The sequence below is a fragment of the Vulpes vulpes genome, chromosome 3 (assembly GCF_048418805.1).
Source record: "Vulpes vulpes isolate BD-2025 chromosome 3, VulVul3, whole genome shotgun sequence".
Classification (NCBI taxonomy): Eukaryota; Metazoa; Chordata; class Mammalia; order Carnivora; family Canidae; genus Vulpes; species Vulpes vulpes.
In genome coordinates this window covers 131,428,486-131,439,909 of record NC_132782.1, presented here as the reverse complement: position 1 = coordinate 131,439,909, position 11,424 = coordinate 131,428,486, and the positions used below count along the sequence as shown (strand labels likewise).

Sequence of the window (11,424 nt, the reverse complement as noted above, 5' to 3'; positions counted from 1 at the left end):
GGACCCTATGTACTAAGAAAGGGGATAATCTAACAAAAGGATATAATAATTATACATATTTATGCACCCAACATGGGAGCACCCAAATATATAACTGTTAGTAAGAAATACAAAGGAAAAAAAAAAAAAAGAAATACAAAGGAAGTAATGGATAGTAATACAATAACAATAGGGACTATAATACCTCACTCATACCAATGGACAAACCAAACAAAATCAATAAGGAAACAATTACTTTGAATGACACACTGGACCAGATAGAGTTAACAGACATATTCAGAACACTCCATCCTAAAACAGCAGAACACACATTCTTTTCAAGTACATATAGGATGTTCTCCAGAAGAGATCACATGGTAGGCCATAAAACAAGTCTCAATGATAAGAGAAACAAAAATAAAAACAAAAATCCAAGTCATATCATGCATCTTTCTGACCACAACAGTATGGAAATCCATCACAAGAAAAAAAAAAAATCTGGAAATACAAATACATGGAGGTAAATAATATGCCTCTAAAAATGAATGGATTGACCAAGAAATCAATGAGGAAATCAAAATTACATGTAAACAAATGAAAATGAAAATAACGGTCCAGAATCTTTGGGATGCAGCAAAAGTGGTTCTAAAACAGAAGTTTATAGCAATATGAGCCTACCTTAAGAAGGAAGAAAAATCTCAAGCAAGCTAACCTTATACCTAAAAGGAGCTAGGAAAAAAAAAAAAAAAGTAACCCCAAACCAGTAACAGGAAGAAAATAATAAAAGATTAGAGCAGGAACAAATCAGAAATTAAAAAAACAATAGAACAAATCAATGAAACCAGGAGTTGGTTCTTTAAAGAAAATCAACAAAATTAATTGATAACCTTTAAGCCAAACTCATAAAGAAGGGGGGGGGGGGGCTAAGTAAACAAAATCACTATTGAAAGTGGAGAAATAACTAACACTACAGAAATACAAACGATTGTAACAATATTATGAAAACCTATATGCCAAACAAAGTGGACAACTTAGAAGAAATGGATAAATTTCTAGAAACCTATAACCTACCAAAACTAAACCAAGACAAAATAGAAATTTGAACAGACCAATTACCAGTAATGAAATTGAATCAAGTAATCAAAACACTTCCAAAAAAACAAAAGTCCAGGACCAAATAGTCTCACAGGCAAATACTGCCAAACATTTAAAGAAGACTTAATACTTTTTCCTTTCAAACTATTCCAAAAAATATTAGAGGAAGGAAAATTTCCAAATTCAGTCTATTAGGACAATATCACCTGATGCCAAAACCAGATAAAGATATCACCAAAAAAAACAAACAAACAAGCAAAAAGAACTATAGGCCAGTATCTCTCATGAATGTAGAGAGAACTATTCGATGATCCAATAATTGTACGACTAGGTATTTACCTAAAAAATACAAAAACAGTAATTCAAAGGAATATATGCACCCCTATGTTTATTGCAGCATTTACAATAGCCAAACTATGGAAGTAGCTCATGCATCCATCCATAGATGAATGGATAAAGAACATGTGTATATGTGCATACACACACACACACACAGATGAATGGATAAAGAAAATGTGTATACATGCATACACACACACACACAATGGAATATATTTTTCAACCATAAAAAAGGAATGAAATCTTGCCATTTGCAATGATATGGATAAGGCTAGACAGTATAATGCTAAGTGAATAAGTCAGAGAAAGACAAATACTATTTGATCTCACTCATAAGGGGAATTTAAGAAACAAAACAAAGAAAGACAAACCAAGAAACTGACATTTATCTATAGAGAATAAACTAATGGTTATCAGAGTAGAGGTGTGTTGATGGATGGATGAAATAGGTGATGGGAATTAAAAAGTACCTTTATCATGACCAAAAAAAAAAAATCAGTGGAATAGAATTGAGACTCCATGAGTAAGCCCTCATATTTATGGTTAATTTATTTGCAATGCAGAAAGGAGAGTCTTTACAACAAATGGTTCTGGGATGTTTGGTTATCAGATGCAAAAAACTATGAATATAGACCTTACCTAATAGCATATGCAAAAATAAATTCAAAAGGGATCATAGACCTGTATGTCCGAGCTAGAAGTGTGTAACTTTTAGAGCAAACAGGAGAAACCTTAAATGACATTGGTTTACAATTAGAGTTCCTATATATGATACCAAACATACAATCCACAAAGGAACTTTGTTCAAAAGACTTCATTAAATAGAAGAAAAACGAAGACTTACAAACTCATTCTATGAGATCAGCATTACTCTGATACTAAAAATAAAACAGCAAAACTACAGGCCTGTATCTATGATGAACAAATACACAAAAACGCTCAAAAAATAATTAGCAAACCAGGATGCCTGTGCCTTCAGCTCAGATCATGATTCCAGGGTCTTGGGATGGAGCCTGGAATTGGGCTCCCTGCTCAGTTCAGAACCTGCTTCTCCCTCTCCCTCTACCCTCCTCCCTGCTTGTGCTTTTTCATTCACTCTCTCAAATTAAAATCTTTAAAAAGTATATATTAGGAAACCAAAATCAACAATACCTTTAAAAAGTTGTTCACAATAATCAAGTAAGATTTATTCTAAGGATGCAAAGGTGGTTCAGTATTTGCAAATCAAAATGATATATCACATTAATAAGAGAAAGGATAAAAACCATATGATCATCTCAATAGATGCAGGAAAAGCATTTGAAAAAGTACATCACCCATTCATGAAAAAAACCCTCAACAAAGAGGGTTTAGAGGGAATATACCTAAACATAATAAAGGCCATGTATGAAAACCCACAGCTAATATCACACTCATTGGTGAAAACAGTTTTTCCTCTGAGGTCAGGAACAAGACAAGCATGTCCAGTCTCTCACCACTTTTGTTCAACATAGTACTGGAAGTCCCAGCTGCAGCAATCTGAAAGCATAAATAAAAGGCATCCAAATTGGTAAGGAAGAAGTAAAACTGTCACTCTTTGCAGAAGACATGATACTATATCTAGAAAACCATAAAGATGCCATTAAAAAAAACTATTAGAACTGATAAATGAATTCAATAAAGTTGCAGACACAAAACTTATAGAAATCTATTGCATTTCTCTACACTGATAATGAAGTAGCAGAAAGAAAAATTAAGATAACAAACCCATTTATGATTACATCAAAAAGGAATAAAATATCTATTGGTCTTTAACCTCCTCCTTGGTTAAAGAGGTAAAAGACCTGTACTCTGAAGATTATAAAACACTGATGAAAGGAACTGAAGACCACACAAATGGAAAGACATTCCATACTCATGGTTTGGAAGAATTTATGTTATTAAAATGTCCATACTGCCCAAAACAATATAGAGATTCAATGAAATCCCTATGAAAATACCAATAGCATTTTTTACAGAACTAGAACAAATAATCTTAAAATTTGTATTGAACCACAAAGGCCCCAAATAGTCAATACAGTCTTGAGAAAGAAGAACAAAGCTGGAGGTGTCATAATTTCAGAATCAAGATTTACTAAAGCTATAGTAATCCAACGAGTATATGGTACTGGCACAAAAACACGAAGAATTCAGTGGAACAGAATAGCCCAAAAATAAACCCATGCTTATATGGCTAATTAATCTACAACAAAGGAGGCAAGAATATATAATGGAGAAAGGACAATCATTTCAATAGTGGTGCTAGGAAAACTGGATAGCTGCATGCAGAAGAGTGAAACTGGACCACTTTCTCAGCCATACACATATTAAACTCAAAATGGGCTAACAACCTAAATGTGAGCCCTAAAAGCATGAAACCCCTAGAAGAAAACATAAGCAGTAATCTCTGACATCAGCCTTATAGCAACTTTTTCTAGCTATGTCACCTCAGGCAATGGGAACAAAAACAAAAATAAACTATTGGCTATCCCAAAATAAAAGGCTTTTGCACAGCAAAGGAAACAAAATGAAAAGGCAACCTACTGAATGGGAGAGGATATCTGCAAAGGATAGATCTATAAGGGGTTAATATCCAAAGTATATATTTTTTGAAGGATAAATGATTTCTTTGGACTTACATTCTTCTATGAAATACAAATGCTGATTAGGTGGGTCAGTATGTGAGAAAAGACCTTGAATCTTCAATGAACATGCATTATTTTTCCCAAGTCTGGATTTCTTGGAAGCCACATAATTCACAGTTCAGCCCATCTTCCAATTCTGCTCTCTGAAGGCTGGTCTCCTTCTAGCCTAAGCTGGGGAGAGGTACATAACCCACCCAGTGTGTCCAATACCCTGACAGTGTTTTATTTCAAACTCTGATCCTTGCCTATAATTAAAAAGAAAATTCTGCCAGTTTGCTCCTGACGGTCTCTGCTACAGGAAAAATAGGTTATCTGAAACATACTTTCGTTGAGACTCAAAAGCTAGATATACAATTTAAATAGGGAGAAGTGGGCTTATGGCTGTATGTATCAGCCAGCCACCCACCTGGACCCAGCCATCAGCTGTGGTTGTGGAAGAGACAGCTGGAAACACCCAAGCAGGAGAGGAGAGGACAAACATAGATGCTTCTACAGCATGATGGAGAGATGACTGACTTCACAGCTTCCAGACTCCATAGCATCCAGCCACCTCATCACCATGCTTCACATCCCAGGAGTCATGCCACCAGGATAGCTAAAGTATATGGGCCTCTCCTTGTGGCTCTTCATAGTCTTCCCAGGGTTTCAGCTGGGGCCCAGGGATCATCATTGTCTTAAGGATGGGCTGCTTGTGGGGTGCCCATGGAGGGGTGATCTTGCCATGCATTCTCCAGCTCCCATAGGGATTTACCAGGTGCTTTTCAAACACAACATACTCCAGGACATCCCTGGGCACATCTTCCTGTCCATACATTAGCCAGCCAAACCGGTCACAGATGGCCAGAGCCTGTCGAGTGTGCGTGCGGACAGTGACCTGGCTGTATATGTTGCCCTGGTTCAGCAGATTCGAACAGCAAACCTGAACCACCTGGGGTGGCTCTAAAGATTCTACGAAGCTCCAGCGGACCATCTTATACTTGATGTCCCAGACCATGTCCGGAAAACAGTTTTCAGTTACCAAGGTATGAAGCCGATCATGGTCTGAGTTGTTTAGACAAAGGTGAGCTTCAATAAAAATATCCTTAGCTTTTTCGGGGAAGTCCTTTATTTTAAAATTAGGATCATGTTCTCTTATCTTCCGGATTGACAACTGTGATGCCACCTTCTTCTTCAGTTGTTTGCTTCTCTGTGCCAGAGATGACAAGCGAGCATCACCCTCTGGAGGAACATAGGCATCAAGGATACCAGCTGTACAGGCCAGATGTAGTGGACGCTCCAAACGTTCTGGAGGAATGACCAGTCCTGCTTTCTGGGCATATTTCATAAACCCCTTTTCCGATTTGTATTTGGGTTCATAAGTAGGAGGTGTGAAATGTTTTTTAGTTCTCGCTGGAACTACAACTGTGGACTGAATCACCAGGACAGGTTTCCAAGACCACCATCCTAAGGCTTTGGATAAACAATACAAACCCCGCAGTGTGGGGGCTGCCATTTTGTTCCCGCAAAGGCCGCTCTATCCAAAGTATATTAAGAACTTAACACAACTCAGCACCAAAACAAAACAAATTCCAATTAAAAATGGGCAAAGGAACTACTTGGTATTTACCCCAAAGATACAGATGTAGTGAAATGATGAGACACCTGCACTCCGATGCTTATAGCAGCAATGTCCACAATAGCCAAATTATGGGAGGAGTCATGATGTCCTTTGACAAATGAATGGGTAAAGAAGATGTGAGGTATATATATATGTATGATGTGATACATATATATATAATGGTCTATTATATATATATATATTGTGTGTGTGTGTGTATATATGTATACACACACACACACACACACAATGGTCTATTATTCAGCCATCAGAAAGGATGAATACCTGTCATTTACTTTAGCATGGATGGAACTGCAAGGTGTTATACTGAGTGAACTAAGTCACTCAGTTTCACTCATATGTGGAATATAAGAAATAGTGAAAGGGACCATAAGGTAAAGGAGGGAAACTGGGGAAAAATTAGAGAGGAAGACAAACCATGAGAGACTTCTAACTCTGGGAATAAACAAAGGGTTGCAAAAGGTGAGGTGGGTGGGGGTAACTAGGGTGATGGGCACTAAGGAGGGCACATGATGAGATGAGCACTGGGTGTTATACTATATGTTGGCAAATTGAATTTAAATAAAATATTAAAATGAAATAAAATGCACAAAGGAAATGCACACCAAAAATCCCCCAAATAATCCAGTTAAAAAATGGGAAGACATGAACAGACATTTCTCCAAAAGACATACAGATGGCCAACAGACACACGAAGATGCTCAACAGCACTCATCATCAGCAACAAGCAAATCAAAACCACAATAAGGTATCACTTTGCACCTGTCAGACTGGCTAAAATAAAAAACACAAGAAGCAAATGTTGGCATGGATGTGGAGCACAACAGTGTTCCACTGCTGGTAGGAATGCAAACTGGTGCAGCCACTGTAAAAAGCAATATAGAGGTTCCTCAAAATATTAAAAATAGAACTACCATATGATCCAGTAATTGTACTACTGAGTATTTACCCAAGGAATATGAAAATACTAATGCAAAAAGATATATACAACCCTATGTTTACTGCAGTATTATTTACAATTAGCCAATCTACGGAAGCAACCCAAGTGTACATCCATAGATGAATAGGTAAAGAAGAGGTAGTGATTGTGTATATAGTATGTGTGTGTCACACACACACACACACAATGGTATATTACTCAGCCATAAAAAAGAATAAAATGTTGCAATTTACAACAACATGGACAGATTTAGCAAATAAAATGCTAAGTGAAATAAGTCAGTCAGGGAAAGACAAATTCCATGATTTCACTCATATGTAGAATTTAAGAAACATGAAGAAAAAAAGAGACAAACCGAAAAATAGACTCTTAACTATACAGAACAAACAGAGGAACAGAAGGGAAGGGGGGCAAGGATGGTAAAATAGGTGAAAGGAATTAAGAGTACACTTATCATGAGCATGGAGTAATGTACAAAATTGTTGTATCACTATATTCTAGACCTGAAACTAATATAACACTGTATGTTAATTATACTGGAATTAATTATTTTTTTAGATTTCATTTATTTATTCATGAGAGACACACAGAGAGAGAGGCAGAGACACAGGCAGAGGGAGAAGCAGGCTCCACGCAGGAAGCCCGACGTGGGACTCGATCCCAGAACTCCAGGATCATGCCCTGGGCGGAAGGCAGCACTAAACCACTGAGCCACCCGGGCTTCCCGAATTAAAATATTTTTTAAAAGTAGGCAGAGGGGTGCACAGTAGGTTAATATCCAATTCTTGGTTTTGGCTCAGGTCATGATCTCTCCTGAGATGGACCCCCACATCTGACTCCACAATCAGTGCAGAGTCTACTTGAGATTCTTTCTCCCTTGCTAATAAAATCTTTAAAAAAATAAAATAAAAATGGGCAGAGGACCTGAAGAGACATTTTTCAAAGACAACAGATGGCAACAGACACATGAAAAAATGCTCAACAGTACTAATTATCAAGGAAATGCATATCAAAACCATAATGAGCTATCACCTCAAACTAGTATAGAATCAAAAAGACAAGAATTACAAGTGTAAGCAAGGATGTGAAGAAGACAGCCCTTGTGCTTTGCTGGTGGGAATGTAAATTGGTTCAGCTACTATGGAAAACAGTATGGAGCTGTATCAGAAAATTAAAAATAGAAATACGATTCAGTAAACCTACTATTGGGAATTTACCCAAAGAAAACAAAAATATTAATTCAAAAAGATATATGCATCCCTATGCTTACTGCAGCACTATTTACAATAGCCAAGATATGGAAGCAACCTAGTGTTCATCAGCAGATGGATAAAGAAGATGTGGTATATATATATATACACACACATGCACACACACACACACACACACAATGAATTATTACTCAACCATAAAAAAGAAAAATCTTGCCATCTGTGCCAACGTGGATGGACCTAGAGATATTATTCTAAGTGAAATCAAATGCCATGTGATTTCACTTACATCTGGAATCTAAAAAATAAAACAAATTAAGAGGACTTTTAAATAGAGTGATCAAACTGGTGGTTGCCAGAGGGGAGGTGTGTGGAGAGATGGGCAAATAGATGAAGGGGATTAAGAGGTACAAACTTCCAGTTATAAAATAAATGTCATGGAGATGAAAAATACAACATAGGGAATATAGTCAGTACTATTTTAATAATGCTGTATGTTGACAGGTGGTGACTACATTTAAAATGAGCACTAATGTATAAGATTGTTGAATTAATATGTTGTACAACTGAAACTATTAACATTATATGTTAGTTATACATCAATGGGGAAAAACAGACAAGAAATAACACGTGTTGGTGAGGATGAAAGAAAAGGAAACCCTGGTGTGCTGTGGTGGGAATGTAAATTGGTATAGCCATTGTGGAAAACAGTTTGGAGGTTTCAAAAAAAATTGAAGTAGAACTATCATCTGATCCTGTAAATTCCACTTCTGGGTATTTATCCAAAGGAAACAGAAACACTAATTCTAAGAGCTATCTGCACCAACATTTTCACTGCAGCATTATTTATAATAGCCAAGATATGGGAACAACATAACTGTCCATTGACAAATTAAAAGATAATGTGGCATATATATACAACAGACTATTACATATCCATAAAAAAGGATAAGATCGTGCCATTTGAGACAACATGGATGGACCTAGAAGATACTATGCTAAATGAAATAAGTCAGACAGAGAAAGACAAATACCATATGATCTCATTTGTATGTGCAATTTACAAATAAAATTTTTAGAATATTTAAAACCCAAGCTCAAAGATACAGAGAACAGAGGAGTGGTTTCAAAGGGAGGTGGATGAGACCAGTAAAAGGAGACTAAAGACACCAATTTCTAGTAATAAAATAAGTCCTGGGACTTAAATATCCTGGGAACTCTCTCTTTCTTTTTCTCTCTTGCTCTCTAAAATAAAATAAAATAAGATAAAATAAAATAAAATAAAATCTTTAAAAAAATAAAGAAAAACTGGAGTTTAAATAATAATAAACCAATACAGTTTCTTAGTTTTAACAAATGTACCACAGAAATGCAAAATGTAAATAATGGGCGAAATTGGATGAGGGGTATGTGGCAACCCCGTACTTCTCTACAACTTGGTTAATCTATAATCATTTCAAAATAAAAAGTTTATTAAAAAGTACCAGCAGAGGATCCCTGGGTGGCTCAGTGGTTTGGCGCCTGCTTTGGCCCAGGGCATGATCCTGGAGTCCTGGGATCGAGTCCCGCGTCGGGCTCCCGGCACAGAGCCTGCTTCTCCCTCCTCCCATGTCTCTGCCTCTCTCTCTCTCTCTATCTTGAATAATAAATAAATAAATAAATCTTAAAAAAAAAAAAAAAAGTACCAGCTGACCATGAGAAGAGACGCAAGGACCAGAAAGGCATTGCCCTCAGAATCTTCTGCCTTCCTACAGGAGGGAGTCATGATGAGGATAAATGCCTTGAAGGAACACACGCACCCTAGTTTGCCTGGGACAGTCCCTAGTTTATACCCATTATCTCAGCATCATCATTAATTACAAAGCACCCCCTTTTACGTCTAAAAGTATTCTGATTTTGACATTAAATTTTACGGTCACACCACTTAAAACCACAGAGCCTACTACAGTGGTCAGAAATAAGAGGGAACATTGTGATAGTAGGGCAGGATGGAAGGGGGTTAAGAAGTGGAAATTGGGGGATAGGAAGGAAGAGGTATGGCCCAGACAGGGGCGGCCTCAAGAGGAAGGGCCCAGAGGCAGGGCCCAGAGGCAAGTAAGACCCAAGGTGTATTCTTTTTAAGACACAGAAGTCTGAAGTTGGAGAAAAACAGCAAACATGATTAAGATGATGGGGTCAACTAGGGTTGGGAACACATTAAAAGGACTAGAACTCTCCTGGGGCAGTAATGTATTATCAAGTAGATGGGAGGGAAAACGACTATACCACCCTACACGTGAAAAATCAATTTTCTTGAGGAAGATCCCTTTTTCCCCCTTATCTATTCTTCCCTAACCTTTCCTATACATTCTCTAGGCCCTTGATATATACTGAGCTCCAGCTCACGGAAGCTCACTCTCGAAGGTACTGTGAGATCCCTCCATACACTGCTACTGCCCTCAATGTATACAATGTATACAAGCTTTGCAGCTGCTTCCCCAGCCTTGGGTGTCTGACCCAAACTGTGTTTCAGTCATATGCTCTGCTGACTCAGAGCCCACAGCTCTTCTCCACAACACCACTCCTTGACCTCCATGTGGCATTCTTTGCTACTGAAGTAAAGGGTCACCTTCAATAAAGCATAACCCCCAAGTCTTCTTGTGAACTCCAGATTTCAGAGAACAGGAAAAAATGTTTTATAAAAACCCTGTTGCTCTTTCAGGGAAGAAGACTTGCATTCTAAATAGTTTTACTATGAAAAGTAAACTGTGATTCAGTTTCACTTTCTATTTAAATACTTCAGGAACTAATACACATGCTATTATTTTCAGAGAATGATGACTTTATATATTTTTTTTAATCTTGTCCTTTGAATCATTTCATTCCCATGTGATTCTCAAACACTTAAAAATCCCAAAAATCCCACCAACTTAATATACTTAGTGGAGTCTCTTTCTGGGATTATTTAGCATCTTCTGCTTATAGTGATGTCCAAAACCCAGTAGATCTTCCTACTCCTAAAGATTTGCCTAGACCAAAGTAAGTGATACCACTCTGAAATCTGAATGTCTTTAATAGCTGCACACCATATGCGCTAGTAGAAAAACACGAGGAAGAATGTCTACAAGCTCACCTCTCCTGGGCTGTGGGTAGAGTGGGGAGCAGGGGGTACTTTCATCTGCAGTGTGCCTAGGAGGCTTGAGTGAGGTTGGGCCAGGATTCTGGGGCCTCTCCTGCCCGGGGCCCTCCTAACTTCGGCCCAGCCTGGAGGCTAAGAGGTGTGGACCCATGGCTGGCTAGGGATGCCCTGTAAGGCCGCTGATAAAATTCTCTGATGAAATTTGTTCTTCCTCAATGAAACATGCTTTCTCTGGGAATTCCTATGTCCATTTCCAAATTAAAGTAACAGGACAGGAACTTTCATAAAATCTGAGCCATCTAGCTCTCTGCTTTCTAAAATTTTCAAGTTTTTGCAGGTCCTTCCCTCAGCAAAAACGCTCATATTTTAGAGAACTTACTGCCAATGAAGTAACTGGGAGGTGGAATTGGACAAACACATTCTGTTCTTCATTGGTATGAGAGCACCTACATTGAGCCATT

The 11,424-nt window shown here is 37.7% G+C and overlaps 1 pseudogene; it reads right to left on the bottom strand.

The window, feature by feature from the left end:
* Window positions 1-4,671: 4,671 nt before the first annotated feature.
* On the bottom strand, window positions 4,672-7,292 carry LOC112918328 (large ribosomal subunit protein mL45 pseudogene; annotated as a pseudogene).
* Between the last annotated feature and the right edge of the window lie 4,132 nt (window positions 7,293-11,424).